Genomic DNA, 22,605 nt, shown 5'->3' on the forward strand with positions numbered 1-22,605 from the left:
ACTCTTCAGAGGAGGGACAAATAGATGCAGAAGCACAACTCGCAATTGGTCACCTTAAATACCTTTCCTCTTGATTGGACACACCTGCCTATGAAGTTCAAGGCTCAACAAGCTAATCCGACCAATTTGGTGTTGCCAGTAAACATTATTGAGCAGTTACATGAATTCAAATTAGCAAAATTACAAGGGTACCCACATTTTTGCACAGCCAGTTTTTCACATTTGATTTAATTTTATAGAACTGAATACTGCTTCACTAAAAACCTTGGTTCAGAAAACACCCAAGATATACCATTGTTGTCTTTTTTGTTGAAAGTGGAGTAAATTATTAGGCAGGCTTAGAGGGGTTCCCAAACCTTTTCATATGACTGTATTTTAGTGAAAAAAACATTCACAAAGACCACTGCCAACATTAACAACCAAAATGTCATTGTTTGCGTCCTTTTTGATCGATTTCACTGAAAAAAAAAAAACACGTCTAAAACTTTTAAATGAATACTGAAAACATGAATATAAAAATAGCTTTTTTAAATTGCAGCTTCCTCTGACTCCTACATAAACGTGCTCGCTTTCAGCTTATACAATTCTATAATTCAGTATTCTGCACTTAATAAATATCAGAGTTTCGGAAATAATTGCGATTTAATTTTTTTTTTTTTTTTACCGCCAAACACTATAATTCAAATGCTGATCCATCTGCCTCTTACTTTCATGTGCCATAAGCAAGAAACCTCTGAAAATTGTCAGGAGTCAGTTAACATTCAGCAGGTCTTTGAGATGTGGTAATTAATTCTTGGCATATCAGAGGTTTGTGAAACACTAATATTTTTAGTTTTTTAGTCTTATTTTGATCATAAAAAGAGTCTCTTACATTTAACAGACGCTTCCCGCAATAGTTATTTCTTTGGAGTCTATGAAAGTGTTTTATCAGTTTACATGATAATTTGGTGTGGGGACAGTTTAACTGTGTGCATGTGTATATTTATTTATATACCACTACCCGTGCACACACCACTATGTATGTCTTACAAAACATTGCGTTCTGGCTAGTTCTTTTTCTATATTAAACTGAAATTGATAGCCAATTATTTTTTCATTTAATACGTGCACGTTCTCAACCCCTAAAAAAATTCCAAGAAGAAAATTCCCTGAAAAAAAGGAAAAATACTGCAATTCAGATTATAAGAAAAGGTTTTCTGTAGATATCAGTACCAATATCATCTGACTTGTGCTGCATGGGATTTTTGGTTTTCTCTCTAATTTTACTAGGGATGCACCGAATTCACTATTTTGGATTTAGCCGAACCCCCGAATCCTTTGCAAAAGATTCGGCTGAGTACCGAACCAAATCCGAATTTGCATTTGCAAACAAGGGTTGGGAAGGGGAAAACATTTTTTACTTCCTTGTTTTGTGACAAAAAGTCATGTGATTTCTCTCTCCGCCACTAATTTGAATATGTAAATTAGGATTCAGATTAGGTTCGGCCTGGCAGAAGCATGAATCCCAAACCGATCCCTGGATTCGGTGCATCCCTAAATTTTACATTTTCTAATATTTTCACAAGATGAAATGAAGCAAAATCTTTAAAGGGATACTGTCATGGGAAAAAATTTTCTTTTCCAAAATTAAACAGTTAATAGTGCTGCTCCAGCAGAATTCTGCACTGAAATCTATTTCTCAAAAGAGCAAACAGATTTCAATTTTGAAATCCGACATAGGGCTAGACATATTGTCAATTTCCCAGCTGCCCCAAGTCATGTGACTTGTGCTCTGATAAACTTCAGTCACTCTTTACTGCTGTACTGCAAGTTGGAGTGATATCACCCCCCTCCCCCCAGCAGCCTAACAACAAAACAATGGGAAGGTAACCAGATAGCAGCTCCCTAACACAAGATAACAGCTGCCTGGTACATCTAAGAACAACACTCAATAGTAAAAACCCATGTCCCACTGAGACACATTCAGTTACATTGAGAAGGAAAAACAGCAGCCTGCCAGAAAGCAAGTGAAGGCACAAGTCACATGACCAGGGGCAGCTGGGAAATTGACAAAATGTCTAGCCCCATGTCAGATTTCAAAATTGAATATAAAAAAATCTGTTTGCTCTTTTGAGAAATGGATTTCATTGCAGAATTCTGCTGGAGCAGCTCTATTAACTGATGAGTTTTGAATAAAACATGTTTTCCGATGACAGTATCCCTTAATCTGAAGGGAAACCGGAATCTGATGGAAAATACCCAGGCTCTATATAAAAGTGGAAAGTGCACTCTATCATGAAGCACATCAATGTATTTAAAAGACACAAAATAAAAATGCACTTACAGGAGCGAGTGTATTGTCAGCATGGTACAAGATTGCCCACCACGAGGCCCACCCTACCATCTTTATTATCTGCTACATCGTAATTGCTTTTAACAAAAAGTGCAAACATTTTCGCTTTAAAACCCTGCATAAAGATATTTTAGTCTCCCGTCCAGAGTGATTTTGTTAACAGAAGTAAGAATCAATGCACTTTTAATTGCCATAACATCAGTGTAATAACGTGTTCAAGCCAAGGATAATTTTCTATTTGTTGGTGAGCAATAAAGCATTTGGCCTGATGTTTATTGGTTGTATCGGTGTCATTGCAAGATCCATATAATTACTTGAGTTGGTCTTTCTCATCACCACAAATGATGCCTGAGGTGCAGGAATTTAAGGTGCTTAATGGAGCCCATGTTTACGTCTGACATTTAAAACTATTCAAACACTTTCCTAAGAAATGTAAAAAAAAGTGAATACCTCAGTCGAAACTCTGGGAAGCGCAACTACAATTTATTGCAACACAAATCCACATTCTGAGTCTGTAGTTTTTCTGTTTTTTTTTATGAAAGAGATGAGCCCTAAATTCAACCAAAAGGTTATTTTGCAACTGTGATGGTTCATATACTAAGTCATAAAAATGATCATTAAAAGACAAGGAGTTCAAAAAACTACTTCTTGATCTAACAAAATATTCCCAGTATGAGCAAAGCAACAGCAACCTCATGACTGCTTTAGAGATACAACATATAGTTCACACACAGCTTAGCCCAACTGTTAAGATCATGATGCACTTGGTCCTCTTGCGTATGTGAAATGAATCAATATGGTCATCAATGTGCATTTAGGGGCCCATTTATTAAACCATGAATTTATCTGGTCAAATTTTTAAAGGGCAAAACTTACATTTTCAAGGAAAAAAAACCTTGATTTTTAGAGATTTATTATAAGCTGCTAAAAATCCGAAAATACTCAAACCTGTCGAGGTCATGTAGAAGTCAATGGTAGATGTCCCTGAAGTTGTTTCTTGACATCGTGATCTGCTCTGAATAATCCAATAAAGTCATGTTTTTAGTCTGATAATCAAGTTTTCGCAGCGATTGCTTGATAAAGGAAGTTTTTCGGAGTGTCAATTGTACGATTCAAATTGATGCTCGGTTTTGTCTCAACTTTTTTTTTTTTGCTCCGACTTTTTCTAGATAAATTATTGATAAATGAGTTGAGTTAGTGGATGGGAGTTCAACTTTGTTTTAATAAAAAAACTGAGATAAACTCGAGTTTTAGTAAATAACCCTTTGTTTTAGTAAATACCCTTCTGTTATCAACTCTAAGGGGGTTATTTATCAAGGAATTTATCTCAATATTTATAATATCAAACTTCAAACAACTCTGAATTCCTGAATGGACCTTATTTATGAAGAGAAAAGACAGAAAAAAAATGGGGCAAACTTCTGAACTTTCCCTGAAAACTCAGAATTGTTTGGAGTTTTATGCAAATACTACGGTTTTCTTCACAGGTTTTTGCGCTGAAACCCCAAAATCATTGGATATTGGTACAAACATCAGCACAGACACTGGAACCTTCCCCATTGACTTATACAGGACCTCGAGAGCTTTTAGATGCTGGGGTTTCGGATTCTGAGCTTTTAGACCAACGGACTTTAATTCTCGAAAAAATTTGTATTTTTTTTTTTGCTCTGAAAACTACTAGTTATTTGAAGTTTGGATATTCAGAGCTTGATAAATAACCCCCTTATAGTCAAAATTTAGTCTGTGAAAATAATTTTAATACATTGACGGTATAAGGCCCAATTTGGGAGTTGGGATTAGGAGTGAGGAATAGGAATCCTATTCTATAAGTATTTGTAAAATTAGGATAATAGTCAGTTAAGAACCACTAACAGCAAAACTACGAATATCATGAGATTTCTTAATAAATCTAAATTAAAAAATTATGAACTAAAAATTATTCTGACCTCTTCACTAAAAAATATGGATACCTCAAAACCTCAGTGTTTTTTGCACAATCCCTCTCATTGACTTCGATAAGACCTCAACAACTTTTACCTGGTGAAATTTTTTTTCTTGGTTTTTACACTTAATAAATCTTGAATATTTAGGGGCAGATTTATTAAGGTTCGAGGTTATTTTTGAGTCAAAAATACATTTTTCAGGTTAAAAAAACTCACATTTTTCGTTTTTCTTATACCAAGACCCTGTAAGTAGCTCGAATTAGAAAATACACCATCTAAAACCTGTCAAGGTCAAATAGGAGTCAATGGCAGATGTCCCTTAAACCTTTTGATGGTCGCGTTTTTTCAGCAGGTTTTGCTCGAAAACTCGATTAATTCAAGTGATTTGATATTTTTTCACCAAAAACGTAATCAATTTGGAGTATTTGAATTTTTTTACATTCAAGGTTTTTCTTAAATAAGAAACCATTCAAATTGTGAGTTCATTCGAGGTTTAAAAAAGCTCACATAGCACTAAAATTTGACCTTTGATAAATAATTCATGGAACAAATCTAAATCCGAATTATTAGTAAATGACCACCTTAGTGTATGTTGTCATTCAATCATGGTTACTCCCGCCCATGTCATTAAACACTGCACATCCATATTCCATCTGCCTTTGGGAAACACAGATGACTGAAATCAGGACTAGAAAGATCAACTTTCATCCAAAGGAGTTTCTATAAAGATTTTCAGCCTTGACGTAATATAAAATTGCACTGGCCTGTTGGGCTACAGTTAGGGGCAGATTTATCAAAATGTGAGTTTAAACTTAATAAATAAAAACTCACCCACGTGCTATTCTTTCCTATAGGAAGTTTCGAATTGTATTTATCAATTGGTGAAAAGAATGGTTTAAAAAATCCCATAGGAATGAGTAGCAAGTGGGTAAGTTTTTATTTTTCATTAAGTTCACATTTTGATAAATCTGCCCTTAATCTTAAAGTATTATTGTAAATGACACAGGAATATATGGGAAATCGTGTTTTAACCTGTTTGATTTGCTTTTTCATTATGTGTTTTTCTTGCTATTTCACATTCTGACGTTAAGGGGCCAATATGGATTCCAAAGAGCCCCCCATGCATATTTTTGCATTTCAATTTCCAATCCATCTTCCTCTTTCTTTCACACTTGATTAATGTGAAACACTACATTTCCATCCATTAGTTTCAAATCTCCATAACAATGCGCGATACGTTGTGAATAGGGCAAGTTTTGCGAGTTAGAAATAAATGAATTCATTTAAAAATGGAGGCACACTTAAAAGACTACAACAGAATTCTAGAAATGCTAGAATTAAGAGATGGCAGTCTGCTTTGTTTCTTGACAAAGTACAATTATGTCCGATGATAACATAAAACACATATAAAAAGGCATCGGGAAATCCAAAATGATCTTGATAGACCAACATGGTGTGAAGACATTCACCATGAACTCCACCCTAATGTACAAATATCGTACAAATGTACCGAGTGTATACTTCCTAACAATCATTATAGAATGAAAACATTTTACCTCTGTAAAATGACCAAAAATAACGACAGATGGGTACCATGAAGTTTGATGTCATTGTGGTCCTATTAAAATTGTCCTCTACATCATCATTCATCATCTCTGAAGCCCCAAGTGCATAGAAGCTCTGCTGTCTATACTATATTTGGGGGGTTAGTCTTGGGAAAATAATTTATCATTTTTCCAAACTCCTCCTTCTCTTGAGTTGCTCAGGTGCAGAATGCACTATCCTAAAGGTCTTTAAAAAGGTCAAAGAAATCCACACTGCTTAATTTATCATGTCCTCTAAGCATCTGAAGGCTGCATCATTGTACTATAGTTTAAATATCCACAAGGCCTTCTGTCTTGTCATATAAAAGTTTGGAAGAACATCCATCATCTTTAATGCTTTTCCCATCGCTGCGGCACCGCGGCACTGCGCTCACAATCTGCACGACTTTTGGAGATGTCGGAAATAAAACCGGTGGCACATTCATCATCCCTGTAACTCCTTCTCTCGGCTTACAATTGGCAACTCATTCAGCGCCGGTTAAAAATGTCTATCTGCCGGAATGTTGCATGCCGCTTATCACAATGACATTCCCAAGATGGCCGTAGTATCCATTGTCTCAGAATCGCACTGGTTAAGTAATGCATATTAATGTGGCCTCATTGCTAAAAATTTCCCCTGAAATACTTTGCAAACACTAGTTTCCACAGCTGTTGTCATAAATTGTTTCTAATGCTTTAAATAGAACAACATGTACACAATATCTAGGTAAGGGTTCAAAGTTGCATTGCCTTACTTTAACGTCTCATCTATTTAAATAAATGATATGCGTTTCTACAGCTTACAGACCATAATTACTTGACTCATTTACTGCTGGATGAAACATGTGCATTTACTAGATGAGAGAGTTACTACGATTCAATTAGTCAAATGGCCATTGCAAAATTGGATGGCCATGTTCATTAAACTGGATGGAAACATTTGTTTTGGATGTGCAATAGCTATGGACGTTCATTGATCATACAATAATTCAGCAAAATTGCATAGTTCTGAAGACTGAAAGGAAGCATCATTGCTAGAAATGTTGCAACTCATGTCTAAGGCTCACAGTATTGGCAAAGAAGAAGAGTAGCCATATTACATGAAGTTGCATGCCTTCAAATTTGTCCTGGAAAGCGCCATTTTTCTTATTTTTGTCACTGGCGATGAACTTTCTTACTGTGTTTAGTTGTGGTACTAGACATTCTCAGTACAGATCAGTAGACTCTGATGGTATCCTAATGGAAGTTATGCAGGAACTCAGTAATGATGTGGAACTTTATAGGCCCATTTTGGAGACCTTGGAACTTTACTATCACTAAGGTACATCAATTCCAGTCTCTCCTTTGTGGTACTTGCGTTACACTTTCAAATTCCCAACTCATTTTCAAAAGCCCATTTGGGAAAAAAAAATCAATGAAGTCACATCTAACCATTAGGCTTTTTTCCTGACACCATATGGCACTCAGACATTATCATGTATTTCTATTGTTTATACTGTAAGTCATATCCGAGCAAACCTTTCTTTTAAAGATATTCTCTAACCCTTAATAGTATTGCATAATTCAACACCACAACATGTCAATTCATTTCCTATTTTTACTGCCATAGCAAACCCTTATGCTTTGGTTAGGGAACCTCCAACAGAAAAAGAGGATGATTTGTTTATTACTTCAGAGTATAAAGAAGCTTATCAGTCACTAACTAGTTAGAATGGTTTATTAAGCACAAAGTAAAACTCTATATATACACCTAATTATAAAATAAGGAACAGGAGACCCAAGCCGATCACCTCCTTCCTCATGTCTAAAAAGGTCTATTCACCACCAACCCTACTCAGCATTGAAATGACATTCAAATGTTTATGAGTAAAGCTGACTGCAAGGGACCTAAGTGGTAAAACGCATCTGGCTATGCCCGACTATTTATTGCTCTCTTGTATATATGTCTATTTAGGCCACAGGGTAAACCCAACTCTATTCAAGTTCCATCAGGACTTTGTACATAAGTCCAAAGCTTTTAGTCCTTAGAATGAGCCAGGAATGAACTTGAAGGCAAGAGTGCTGTCAGCCACAACCTGATATTGTAACCAGAGTTCACAGCAAAAAGGTGAAGGAAAACAACAGGCCATATGCAAAGGTCTAAATATGTCATGCCCCTGTTCTTGTTCATGAAACAGTAGGCGGTTTTAAGAGAGGCATAGGCTGGTGAGAGAGGAGCATTCCCAAACATGGAAGGGCACCAGGGGCAGCATATGTCCCTATCACTGAACAGCAGATCATGTACATGGCTTTCTACTTAGCAATAAATCAACAAACATTGTTTACAGGGCTTACAATAATTCCTGACAGAATATGACATAGTTTAGAATATTAAAATTAAATCAAGAAACATTGTTTACAGGGCTTCCAATAATTCCTGACAGAATATGACATAGTTTAGAATATTAAAATTACCCAATACAGAGATATTGTACTGGAGTTTGTAAACAGACAACACTACCCATGGGGCTCACAATTAAAACAGACAGTACTTTTAGATCTCATCTAATGTTGCACAGAAATAGCACAGTCTCTGTTAATACGCCAGCATTTCAAACATATATTAGCTCACACCATGAAGGTGTCTATATATATATATATATATACTGTATACATATATCCATACAACAGACCCCCCAGCGCCAAACACAAGTGACCTATTTATATACACAGACTCTGACAAATCCTCCCACACAATAATATGTTGATAAATGGAGAGCCACTATGTGCTTTGCTCAGTCCTCAAGCACCCTAAGGGCTAATCTGTTATAAGAAGCTGAATAGTAAGTTGTATGGGCAGGTGACAGCTCAGATGTGCACAAACTCATATTCATACACATATTTATGTTCACAGTTTGATAATTCATCCTCCCCATCCCTGGTGCCATTCACATCCTCCAGTGACTTCCCAATACACTGCAGTGAGTAATTGCAGAGCATAAGTTGGAAAGTGTATTATTATTATTACGAGTGATGTTGGAAACCTTTTGCTTCATATGGCATTGCCGGCTCACTGCCTTGACTGATATTTATGCAATGGATTCAGAGCTGAACCTCTGTTTTGTCTGAATGTGGTTCCAACGTATGGACATCACAGTGAAGGAGTATGTGCTTTCCTCTACAGCTAAACTCTAGTTTGTAAATGAGGGTCTTCCTTAATTTCTCCTGCCAAACCTGTCCCCACAAGCCATTCACCAAAGTCTTTTTTTTTTTAGCCATGTGTGCCAAAATACTCAGCACCTTGGCTTGACCAGAAACAATCCACAGCATTATGGGACATTACACGCTAATTTGAATATTTTTGGCTTCTTTCATATATTTACGTGATTAATAGATTTGACATGGAGTAAGGTCAGCCTTTGCAAGAAGATGTCAAACTTTTACTTCTGTTTCCTAAAATCCTTTCTCTGGGCACTGGTTTCTTTCTTATTATATTTCTTTTATATTATATTTCATGATTTTTAACTAAACTAGAACCTTATTATACAACAAGACCACAAGGACAAGCTTTTTCTAACATACAACTGTAATGTGTCACAAACAGCTTCTAAGAGTCATTTGTTACCAGCTTTATATAGGCAACTTCTTACATCGCTAATAAATGATAAGTTAGAAAGGTTATAGATAAGGAAAATCCCCATACCATAGTAGTATTTCCAGAATATTCCATCAAATCAGCATTTGTACAACCATGGATGTTATTTTTCTTTAACTTTAGAGTGCATTTTCTGATGACTTAATGGTAACAGCTTGTGCTAGTGGACAAAGTTCCATGTGGGATTTAAACTAGTCAGCAATATCTGGTCCTTGTAGTTTGATTAAGATGTCATATGTTATACTTTATAGATTTTATAGGTAAATACTCTCCTCATCTCACCTAGCCTTAGGTTTGTCTTTATAAGGGACACATTTTTAGGGCATCCCTTACTTTCCAGACATTAGTAATAGTACTGTCCTTGTAGTGATCCTGATCCAAGCGCTGCATTCAGAAGCCGACTGTTTCCTCTGGAGCCACATACAGTTTACCTCCTCTGCCCACCCTGATAATTGCCCTGTAGAGCCTTTATGACTGGCTTTTGTACTAATCAAAGTGTTATCTTCTCTTGCAAGACTCTTGGTAAGCAGCACACTCTCCCTTACAGTAAAGACCATCTGTTACCTGCCACTATAGTGTCCCTGGGCAAATGAAAGCACTTAAAATATTACACACATTTCAATGCTTAGAACAACCTGCTGGTGAATTGGTGTTTAGCATTAAATACTCATTTGTGGGCCTTGAATAAGAATTTAGTTATAAATATTCAATTAGAAGAGGCAGACACAAGGCAAATTCAGAGGACAGAGTTGAACAAAGTACATCAAGGATGCACAAATACATTTTGTTTATTAATTAAACCACATCTATCTACTTCACAATCACATCCTTGTTACACAGGGTTATTAATCTCTAGCTAATGAGCTACCCTACAAGTTCTAAATGTGGTTAATGCCCTACAAATACAAAATAACAGTTACATTAATAAATATGTTAACGTGGACCTGAATCCTATAGTACATACAGCTCTTTTCAATGTTGCCTATATATCGTGCTATTGGTTATTTGGTGTGTGGCTTTTCGGGTTCTTATATTAAACCTTAGCTATGGTGACTTGGTGCTTCTTGGTTTAAGGCCTGCAAACCTCATAAAACAACCAGTAGCTGCTTTGTTGCTAAATGTTCAGTGTTTCTTTACCCTTCTGTAGGTTTGTTATGAGCCAACTGGTCAGAGTTTATTTACTAAAAATATCTAAATTCATGGGGAAGTTTTTAGGTCCACTTGAGGAGAATGGTACTGCAGAAATCAAGAATACCCAGCAACTCTTAAATCTTTCCTGTTGGCTGAGAGCTACTGGGATCTGTCATTCAATGATGATTAGATGGCTGTGCAGTGGATCATCATAAGCAATTTTACACAATATAATATATTGTTTGTACTTTTATTGAATTTCTTTAAAACGCCCCACCAAAGTATCCCCTTGCTTTTAAAATACCTCTCTGCCACACCCTAAAAGAGTCTCTTTTTATTTCTATATCTTGCTTGCCAGAAATGAGCTTGACAGTATAGGTTGTTGTGAGAGAATGCTGGGAACTGTAGTTTAGTAACAGATGCAGGGCCATAGGATTCCATGCCTCAGACTTCATCTCACTTTTTGGACTCCTAATGAACTTCCTATGCACTCTAAATTCCCCCACATATGCTCTCACTCTACCATAGACAAGACTGCTCTAGTGGAACAGGTTCTCCTGAGGCAAAGACTTACGGGACCTCCAAGATCCCCCAGAGACGAAGAAACAACAACCGATTACCATAAAGGAAACATTAGCAGAGTACTAAGCAAGCTGAACCAGAAAGGAAACAGAACCCTCACAAAACATTAAGAAGCACTGTACACACAGAATGCGCCATTTAAACAGCTCTCAAACACACTGCACCATCAAATAAATTGACCATTGAAAAACAGTAAAAATATAGCAGTTTTACTACTTGTCTCCTGGTCATTTCACAGTCCACAGGCCTCACAATTACCTTTTTACTTCAATTTGCTCTGTTTTCAGTGTGTTGAAAAGAAATCAGAAGTTGTTATTAGTATGCCCCATCAAGAGAGATCTAAGAAACAAACTGTAAACTCCATCTGCTGATCCACTTTTTGATAACATCTATGGTTCGACTAGTCAACCAGGGCAACAGGAAAATTCCCATTAGGCACAGACAACAGCAGGCCCTCCTCTTTACCAAACCACAAGCAGACACAGGAGAAATGGCGGTAAAGAGAGAAGAAAGAATTAAAGAAAAATTAATAAAGGAATGAAAGGGTGCAAAGAATAATCTAGAAAAACTAAATTTGAGAAAATAATAGTAGAAAAAAAAACAGAAGTAGAAAAGATATATAATAAATTAAAACTAAGAAATGAAGAAGGTGAGTAGAGAAAGGAGGAGAACATGTTTTGGAAAGTTGCAAAGTCTCTGGTTTCGTGGTGGGCTCCTGGCACCCCAGTTATAAAGATGTAATAATACCGGAGGTGGAGCAAAGACGTGCTCCCAAGTTTATTGAAGTGCTCTAGCAACATGCAATAAGATCATATGTTTTGGGACAGTGTTACCTCAAGTGAGTGTGACATATATTGCCTTTGTTAGAATTGAAGTTCAGAGCTAGAAAAACAAGTTTAAAATAAAGCTATGGGAGTCACCAACCCCATAAGTTTATTTTACAATTTTAAAAAATTGTAAACTTTGAACATAGTCATCAATAATCCATTATTATAAAAGGAAACAATATGGCAAAACCGCAACCCTGCTTTAGTCTGCAAGAGACCCGAGACTGGGATAAGGTTTTCATTACAGTAGGACAATGAACCTAACCTTAGAAAGGTCCATTGAAAACCAGACTTTAATCTGGTTGAAAATCTGTGGTAAGACAACTATGATAATAATGGTCAGAAATTGCAGGTTTCAGATGTTCAAAACTATTATGTACTTAACCAGTGGCAGCTATAAATGTAGCCAGTAGTGGTTCTGCCAAGGGCTGACGCAAGAGGTGTATAATTATGCAACCAACAAAAATATTAGTCGTGAAGTGATGAAATCAGTGTGGATGGGATGATCAGATAATCATCTTTATGTTCACATAGAGTTTAGTATCATAATAGCCTGTCCAAGAAATCATCCAAAGAATAGAAGCACGCTGGCACACAAGAATATTGTTGCTGGTTAAACCATGCAAAAAAAATTTAATGCGGAAGTGCGCTGCAATGTTTCGGGGACATGCCCCTTTCTCAAGCATGCTTCCAAACAGCACTAAGCTCAAAACACCACAAGGTAACAAAACCAGTCCTAATGAGCTATATATAGTGTTGGACCCCCAGGTCTCTCAGGAAACCTAAGATGGAACTGTTTCCTGAGACGATCAGCCCTGATGTCACCAACTGGAACCCAAGAATTCTCCTCAGGACTGTAGTCCTTCCATTTAACTAAGTATTGCAACTTACCCCACATAAGGCGAGAATCAAGGAGTTCTTGGACTACAAACTCAGGTTGACCCTCAACCAACACTGGGGGCGGAACATACTGTTAACGGACCTGTGATGCTGGCTTTAAAAGAGATACGTGAAAAGAATTCGATTTTGAAATTATCAGGTAGTTTGAGACGAACAGAAGGATTGATTATTTCAGTAAGGGGATATGGACCAATAAATCTGGGACCCAATTCGAGAGAGGGGACCTTAAGCTTAATGTTTTTTGTAGATAGCCATACAGGGTCTCCTACCTGATATTTGGGTGCCTATTTGGATGCCTCTCTACGAGACCTATCGGATGCTCTTTTTTTTTGAGCGGCTGTAGCTGCACAAAGAGAGTTGTGCACCCCAGACCAAATTTTTGCAAACTGTTTGACTGAAGAATTGACAGAGGGTACAGGGGACAAAGAACCAGAAAAAGAAAATGCTTTGGGGTGTAAATCATTAACAATAAAGAATGGAGATTCACCAGTTGAAGAATGAGTTGCATTATTGTAAGCAAATTCTGCCCAGGGTAATAGTTCAGCCCATGAGGACTGGTTGTCAGACACATAACACCTTAAAAATTGTTCAAGGGACTGACTAACCATTTGGTTTGGGGGTGATATGTGGTAGAAAATGACAATTCAATACCAACCAAAGAGCAGAATGCTCACCAAAAAACAAACTGTACCCCTCTATCAGAAACAATATGGACCAGAAAACCATGCAATTTAAAAATATTAGAAATTAATAATTCAGCCAGGGTTTTGGCAGAATGGAGGTGTGGGAGGCAAATGAAGTGGCTCATTTTGATAAACCTAACCACCACCACCCTAATCACGGTCTTCCCCTGAGAAGGGGGAAGATCAACAATAAAATCCATCGAATGGGACTATGGTTTGTCGGGAATTGGTAGTGGCCTTAACAATCCCTGCGACAAATTTCTAGAGCAAGAATCAATAAATTTTTTGACATCCTGCTTAAAGGAAGGCCACCATACATTACGAGACAAAAGGGACACGGTCTTAGAGATGCCAGGGTGTACCACCATTTTGGAGTTGTGGGCTTCGCCTAAAACCTGTTCCCTAAAATCTTCAGGAACAAATAACTTCCCGGGGGGAGTTTCTACAGGAGCAGAAGACTGAACAGAGGATAATGGTGCGGCAAGATCTGATCCCAGAGCTGCCACAATTAATTCACCAGGAATAATGGGAATGCACTCACTAGATTCAGATGGATGGGATTCAAAACTTCTAGAGAGTGCATCTGCCTTGGTGTGTTTAGAACCAGGCCTAAAAGTAACAGAAAAATTAAATCGGGTGAAGAACAAAGCCCATCTGGCCTGTCTAGGATTCAGTCGTCTAGCAATATAACACATTTTTATGGTCAGTAAAGACTGTAATCATATGCTTAGCCCCCTCCAACAGATGTCGCCATTCCTCAAAGGCCCATTTAACAGCCAACAATTCTCTATTCCCGATGTCATAATTAGCCTCAGAAGGTGAAAAATTTTTAGAGAAAAAAGCACAAGGGTGTACCTTGTTGGTTGTTGGATGCCTTTGGGAAAGGACTACCCCAACCTCTGAGGCATCAACCTCAACAATGAATGGAAGAGTGGTGTCAGGGTGACGGAGAATGGGGGCAGACACAAAGGGGGAATTCACAAAAGTGTCGGGAACGGAAAAATGTCTTTAAAATGTCGTTGAAAGTATCGTAGCAACAGCCAACAAATTCACAGAGCATTTCTCCGCAAATTTTCCGACATGTACAACACTTTTGAATTAGTGTCGTTAAAAGTGGCGCCACTTTTCCCGACATTTTTATGAATTACTCGTAAACTAATTTTTTTTACCGACAATTTTTCTGACACATTTGCCTCTCCAAAATGAAAATAACGGTCAAATTGTCTTTTGAAATGTCGTTTGTACGACGAAAAGATATACAACATTTCAGAAAATTGTTGGACTTACGAGACATTCAGAGATGGTAACATCTGCCTTTGTGAATTTGTCGTTTGTATGACATTTTACAAATTTGTCGACCACCACTTCTGGGTTACTTATTTTACCGACACTTTTGTGAATTCCCCCCAAATACTTTTTTGAGGATTTCAAAGGCTTGAATAGCATTGGGGGGCAACATACTCGGATCTGCACCTTTCTTTGTTAAATCAGTGATAGGGGCCACTATCAGAGAGAAGTTTTTAATAAATTGGCGGCAATAGTTGGCGAAACCTAAGAACCTTTGGGTCACCCACAAAGAAAGAGGCTGGGCCCAGACTAGTACCGCTTTAACTTTCCCAGGATCCATTTCTGGCCCTTTACTAGAGATGTTAAACCCCAAGAATTGCACACAAAATTGGAGTGCTCACCTCAGACACTTTTCCTTTCGGATCAGGTGCTTTTAGCAGTATTCGATCACGCCTGCCACGGATCCAAACTGATTATAGAAATCCAATATACTGCAGCACACTGTAATTTGTGTAAATATAAAGATGTGCTTTATTGGCTCAAATACAAGCAGACATGTGGCAACGTTTCGGGCCTCGCAGGACCCTTTCTCAAGCCCCCCAAGAATTGGACAGAAGAAACCTCAAAGGTGCACTTCTCAAGTTTAGCGTAGAGGTTATTTTTTAGTAACACCTCCTGAACATGTTTACGGTAATCACTCAAGTTGGAAGAAAAGATCAGGATATCGTCTAGACCACTACGAATAACACCAGCAGGTCCCGGAAGATGTTATTGACAAATTCCTGGAACACTGCGGAGGCATTACAAAGACCAAATGGCATTACCAAATATTTGTAGTGGCTGTCCCTGGTGTTAAAGGCCGTTTTCCACTCTTCCCCTTCCCTGATACGGATAAGGATATATGCACCTCTAAGATCAAGCTTGGAATAAATACTGGCATTTTTAACCTGATCAGATAATTCGGAAATCAGAGGAAGGGGGTAACGGTTCTTTATGGTGATCTTATTAAGACCCCTGTAATCTATACAAGGACGAAGACCACCATCTTTTTTACCAACAAAAATTTAACCAGCACCGGCAGGGGAACTAGAGGGTCTGATGAAACCTCTCTCAAGGTTTTCCTTGATATAGTCTCTCATTGCCTGGGCTTCAGGCAAGGAGAGAGGGTAAGTTCTTCCACGAGGGGGAGTAGAGCCAGGAATGAGGTCAATTAGACAGTCATACTGCCTATGTGGGGTTAAGGTCTCTGCGGCTTTTTTAGAAAAAACATCTGCATATTCTGCATATGCCACAGGTAAACCCTCTAGTGAGGTAACTACCACCACCTGAGGAATACAAGAACCCTCACATTTTAAACCCCAATGAAGAATCTCCCCAGTTATCCAATCAATGTGTGGGTTATTAGTTTGGAGCCAAGGTAACCCCAAATTAAAGGAGACAAAGAACCCTCAATAATACAAAAGGTTAACTCTTCACAATGCAGATTGTTAGAGCACATGGTTAAGACCTCTGTCTTCTTGGTTAAAAAACCTTATCCTAAGGGTTTTTTGACCACCGCTATAATTCTTAGGGGAGGATAAAGGAATATTAAACCTTGCTGCGAAGGCAGCATCCAAAAAAATCCCCTCCGCCCCCTGAATCCACAAAAGCGGAAACCTTAACAGAGCCCATAGTTAAATTAACTGGTATCATAATCCTAGAGAATGAATGGGGAGAGGAAACTTCTTTACCCAAATGGAGCTCCCCTTCTCCATTTAGGCTTGGAAGTTTCCCAGCCTCTTAGGACATTGATTTAGAAAATTACCCTTTTCTCCAAAGTAAATGCAAAGATCCAAAGATCGCCTGCTAACCTTTTCCTCAGGAGTTAGATGGGATATGCCCAGTTGCATGGGTTCTTCCTGAGGTAAAGGCACAGAGGGAATAAGAGGTTTAACATTGGTAACCACATTAGGAAAGAAAGACTTAACATTGGTAACCCCAGAATGAAAGGAAGTACCCTCCTCACCCCTTCTCTCCCTCTGTCTTCTATCTACTTGGATGGCGAGAGACATGAGATCATCCAGGTTAGTAGATAGAGGATAGTTTACTAGGCTGTCTTTGACAGAATCTGAGAGCCCTATCCGGAACTGGCTACGAACAGCCATGTCGTTCCAACCAGTTTCAACTGCCCATCGGCGGAACACAGTGCAATACACCTCCGCATCCCGTTTTCGCTGGCGTAATTTATGAATCGTGGAATTGGCAGATGATGCACGATCCGGGTCATCGTAGAGTATCGCCATGGTGTTAAAGAAGGTTTCAAGGGAAAAGCGGGCAGGATCAGTGGAGGGTAATCTTAGGGCCAAAATTTGGGGATCACCCTGTAACAGGGTCATTACAAACCTCATTTTTTCCTCGCCAGTGGCGAAAGATTAAAGGGAAAAAGCGGAGGTATAGTTTACATGCCTCCTGGAATACAAAAAATTTTGATCTATCCCCATCAAATTTTTCGGGGAAGACAATTTTGGTTCATGGGTTTTAGGTAAGTTACCCATCATAGCAGCAGAACCCACAGGAACAGCCACAGGAGGGGTGACTACTGGAGTTGGTGACAGTGGAGTGGCCTCCAGTCTGTGTGTCAGGTTATGGAAGCCTTGCATCAGGTAGTCCTGCTTGCGCTCATGATCTTCCAAGCGCTGTAGCAATGTTGTAAGGAGTGCTTCGGTGATGGAGTAGCGGCAGCAGCGGCGTGACCTTCTTCATCCATGGCCCATGATAATGTCACGGTTGGCACCCTGGTCTCGGCTTGTGCTTCTGCCTGTAGCAGCCGCCTTTGGCCTCGGGAGGAGCCCTCAGCTACTCAGATGCCGCCAGGTCTTATAACGAGAGGTGCAAGGCAAGGGGTTCTGGGCAAGCAAAGGGGCACAACCGGATAGCAAAGTCTCTGGACAGGCCGGGTCGGGGCAGAGTACAAATGTAGTCAGGCAGGCAAAGGTCAAACCGGGTGATCAATCAGAAGGGATTAGCAGAAGAGGTAGTCGGTATTCAGGCAAGGGTCAGTATACAAGAGTTTAAAATAGTCAATAGCCAGGCAGAGGTCAAAACATGATACAGATCAGGATTCAAAACAGCACTAAGCTCAAAACACCACGAGGTAACAAAACCTTTCATGGGCAAGGTCCCACAGTCCTAATGAGCTATATAAAGTGTTTGAAATTTGCGCCAACGCGCACTGCACCTTTAAATTACACCGAGGCGCGGCGCGCGCGCCCTAGAGATACGCCGCCTGCGGCGGAGCAGCCTAACGTCACGACGGGCATCCCCGCCGAGGGGGCGGCAGGGATCCCTGTGGTCCCCCCACTAGACCACCAAATAATGTAGATAAAGTGTGCTTCAAAAGCGACAAGGCTCCTTGCGGCCCCGGGTGCAAGCTATACAAAGGGCCTGTGTAGCCCGAAACGTTGCCTATGGCATTTGAGTAAAGTTTTTGCAATTTTTCAAAAAATACCGGAGTGCTGCTGCTTTATTTCCCACTAGACCACCAGGTACAATCATTACATTATGACAAGATGAGCCCTGCTATGCTTCCAGTGCTGCAGAGGCGCTTTGTCCTGTCTCTTTAACAGGACTGTGTTGACGCGAATGATGTTTTTCCCTTTTCGTCCAGTCACTGCTCCCATCTACTCACTCAACTTCATATTAATAAATACTGTAAATATGAGGGCTTGGAGATATCCCATTAACAGATGGCAAACGACCATACAAAATACAAAGCAGAAACATTTTTCTCTTGGTGCATCTCACACATCTGCTTTTTCAGGTTTATGTGGCAGAGTCCTCCTTGCAACATGATTAAGAGTGATGTTTATTATAATAAGTGTATACACCCTGCTCTGTCTTCTGCTGTTTGATGTGAGCGTTTTAAGGGAAAATCTACACGATCACCTTATTCATTGGATATGTTGTGCAAAAAACACAAGGCATGGAATTGTTGATGTCATTATTTTTTTCCTATACCTGTACTAATTTCATGAGCTAAGGGGGCTCCTGTCTAAAGGATGGACCTCCAAGTGGTATTCATTCTGAGAACCGCTGATCTACAGTGGCAGGTGGTTTGGGAATGGCACAATACAGACAGGGAATAATACTCTGCATAAATTGGGATTTACATTTGCAAGACTGAAACTGGCACATGACTTTTACTGTTTCTGTCTTTCCCAAGTGCTGTGCTATGATTTGGCCAACTGTTGCCTTATTGCCCTACTATTCCTATGATGTCCCAGCCTTCCTTCCCCAAATTAGCCTGACATTTTCTTTCTATTTTATGACCTGCACTCAGCCCAGCTCGCATCTGATGATTCCTATATGGGCGGGATCAGCCACCACATGTGAGGCATAAGTACTTCTACGTCACCAAAAGGGAAGAGCCGTGCTTGAAATGTGAACCACCACTCGCTAAAGTCTGTACCCAGGATTCATTTTCTCGGCCCAAACTTGCAGGTCCCACAGTTTTGGGTTGACCTGCTCATTACTAGTAAGTAGGTTTAAATAGTGGATTTGGAACAAAAAGTTTGTAGCAGAGCAGATGGGCCTTGATACAACAACTATTCTGAGGGACCAGATGTTGATCCAACTTCACATTTTACTGGGCAAAATTTTATGAAAATGCTGATGTGCTCAAAAAAGATTTTTGAAGTCCTCAAGCAGCCCGGAGGCCACAGAATTTCCTTTGAGTTCAGGATCCAATACCAGAGACCCCTGTTCTTAAATATTGATTAGGCTCTTTTCCTAAAAGCTAGTATATTAGTTCTTTATATAGACTGTCCCATGCTTAAGAGGATGTGCCCAGGGATTTCAAACTCTAATTACTCAGAGTTACTCATGGTCTGGTGAAGAATCAGTTCCTAAATATTGATTTGTTTCTTTCCTAATATCAGAAAAAGAGACTCCCATGTTTAATAGAATTTAGGAACTGCTCCTTCATTAGGCCTTGAGTTATATTAGAGTTTCTTCCCTAACACCACAAAGAGAGAGTCCCATGTTTAACAGGATCAGCACAGGGAATTCAAGGAACTCTAATATTACTCATGGCCTGACAAAGAAACAGTTACTAAATATTGATTAGTTTCTTCCCTAACACCACAAAGAGAGTCCCAGGTTTAACAAGATCTGCCCAGGGAATTCAGTGAACTCTAACATAACTCAAGGCCGGAGCAGTTCCTGAATACTGCTTATTTTCTTCCCTAACACGACAGAGAGAGTGTCACATTCGGTATCTCAAAACTCAGAACAGATGCCAAGGTTCCGGTAACGGCTCACGCTTCTGCCTATAACAGTCACCTTTCAAGTTGGGAGGAGCCCTTCACTACTCAGATGCCGCCAGGACTTAAAGTGAGAGAAACAAGGTGAGAGTTCTGGGCAGACAAGGAAACTGAACATTTGACAGGCGTAACGGAGTTAGAGCAAATCATAGTCGAGGAAACAAGCTGGGGTCATTAACCAGTCAGACAGCACAGTACAGGATCAGGATCTGAAAGAATAGTCAGTAAACAGGCAATGGTCAAGGACAGGCAAGGGTCCAGGAACAGTAAATCAAACCAGGATCACACCCAGGAACTATCTTACAATAGACCTACATTGAATTTCGCGCCAAGAGCGATGACGTCATACGTGGTATGCTGAATAAAAGGATGCACGCATCAAAATTCGAGCACGACTAAATAGAAGAACTTGGGCGTCCCCATGAGGTGAGCTGCAGGTGTCCCCCCACCCCACTAGACCACCAGGGATCGTTACAGAGAGTCCCATGTTTAACAGGATCTGCCCAGGGAATTCAAGGAACTTTATTATTACTCAAGGCATGATGAAGAAGCAGTTCCTAAATATTAATTGATTTCTTGCCCAACACCAAAAACAGTTTAACAGGATCTGCCCAGGGAATTCAAGGCACTCTAATATTACTCAAAGCCTGAAGGAGGAGTAGTTCCTAAATACTGATTACTTTCTTCCCTTACACCACAAAGTCCCATGCTTAAAAGATTCTGCCCAGGAAGTTCAAGGGACTCTAATATTATTCAAAGCCTGACAAAGGAGCAGTTCCTAAATATTGATTAGTTTCTTCCCTAAGACAACAAAGAGTCCCATGTTTAACAGGATCTGCCCAGGGAATTCAAGGCACTCTAATATTACTCAAAGCCTGAAGGAGGAGTAGTTCCTAAATACTGATTACTTTCTTCCCTTACACCACAAAGTCCCATGCTTAAAAGATTCTGCCCAGGAAGTTCAAGGGACTCTAATATTATTCAAAGCCTGACAAAGGAGTAGTTCCTAAATATTGATTAGTTTCTTCCCTAACACCACAAAGAGAGTTCCATGCTCGTTAGTTATGGGGAAGTCCATAAACACTCAAGGCCTGACAGAAGGAGCTACCTTAAACCAAAACCTAAAATATATTGGCGTGTGTTTATATTTCAGGTGTTAAATCACTCCCCTTTTTAAAGGTCTTTGAAAACCAAGTGTCCCAACTTGGAAAACGACTTGCACTGAGGGGGTCTTGGAGTAAATTTGTTTTCACCTTGGAGTGAAGATGATGTGATTTTCTATGAACCCCAAGCCAGTCTATTTGTGAGACTGTACGTAGAGTGGGTGTATAAATCACTGTTAATTGCAGCAGATTCCTGGCATACAGCTGTTCGGCCCCCTACTCACAGCGACACAGTGCGCACACCATTAGTCTGCATAATATTCATACAGGTTTGTACTTCCCCGAACTCTTTGCCTGTCTGATTGCTAGATTGCCTTTTCATTTTACTTTGATTAATGGCTCTGGTAGATTGTCTCTGGAAGATGCCAATTTTTATTCTAAATTACAACACCTTATGGCTCCTCTGTCCCTCTTCCCATCCCTTCTCACCGCTCTATATAATTTCTAGTCTCTGCATAAGTGCAACCAACTGTTCAACGTTCAGAACATTCCTCTGCCGTTTGGCACAATCAATACAGAAGACACGACCAGTACATGTCATTTTCCCCTTAATGCCTCATTTCCTTGTTGCTAAATTTCTGTGTCAAGCACCGTGCCAGTGGTGGGATAAACACTCATCGCAATTTTAGCCATTCTAAAAGCTATTTTTTCCCTGTGTGCACAGTAAATATATGGGAATTGGCAGTTTCAAGGACAGGCGGCTGCTGTACACACTGCTGCCCAGTATCCCCATTGGTCCTAAAATCTTGCTGAGAAGCCTGAGGAAATACCAGTGTTACTGGGCTCTGCAGTCTCTACACAATATAACAGCACTTGATGCTGTCACTTCACCCCTGCCTGCTATAATTATCCTTACAAGTCATGCAAAAAAGAGCGCTGCTGTACACAAGCGCAGGCTCTGTCACAGAAAGCAAAAAGCCTCCCGGCTGATTGTTAAATACATTTTCCAAGCTGGGGATTGGCTCTGCTTTTTTTACCCCCCCCCTTCCTTTTGAGTTTGTGCTATGAAACAAGGAAGAGAGAGTGTGTGCCGACAGCCCATCAGTAGTGGAAATAGCAGCGGTGATAGCTAATCTATGAGACTGATTGCTATTCCTGCAGGAATCCCGCCTGGGAACCTATTCATCCGCACTGACAGCGCCACAAAATGCATCACAAATCTATTCGCTGACAGACACGCCGCATCCTGATTTCAAGTGTGTTCTGTTCTCTGTATCTCCGCTTTTTGTTCTTGCCTTTT

This window comes from Xenopus laevis, chromosome 6L, assembly GCF_017654675.1.
Source record: "Xenopus laevis strain J_2021 chromosome 6L, Xenopus_laevis_v10.1, whole genome shotgun sequence".
Lineage (NCBI taxonomy): Eukaryota > Metazoa > Chordata > Amphibia > Anura > Pipidae > Xenopus > Xenopus laevis.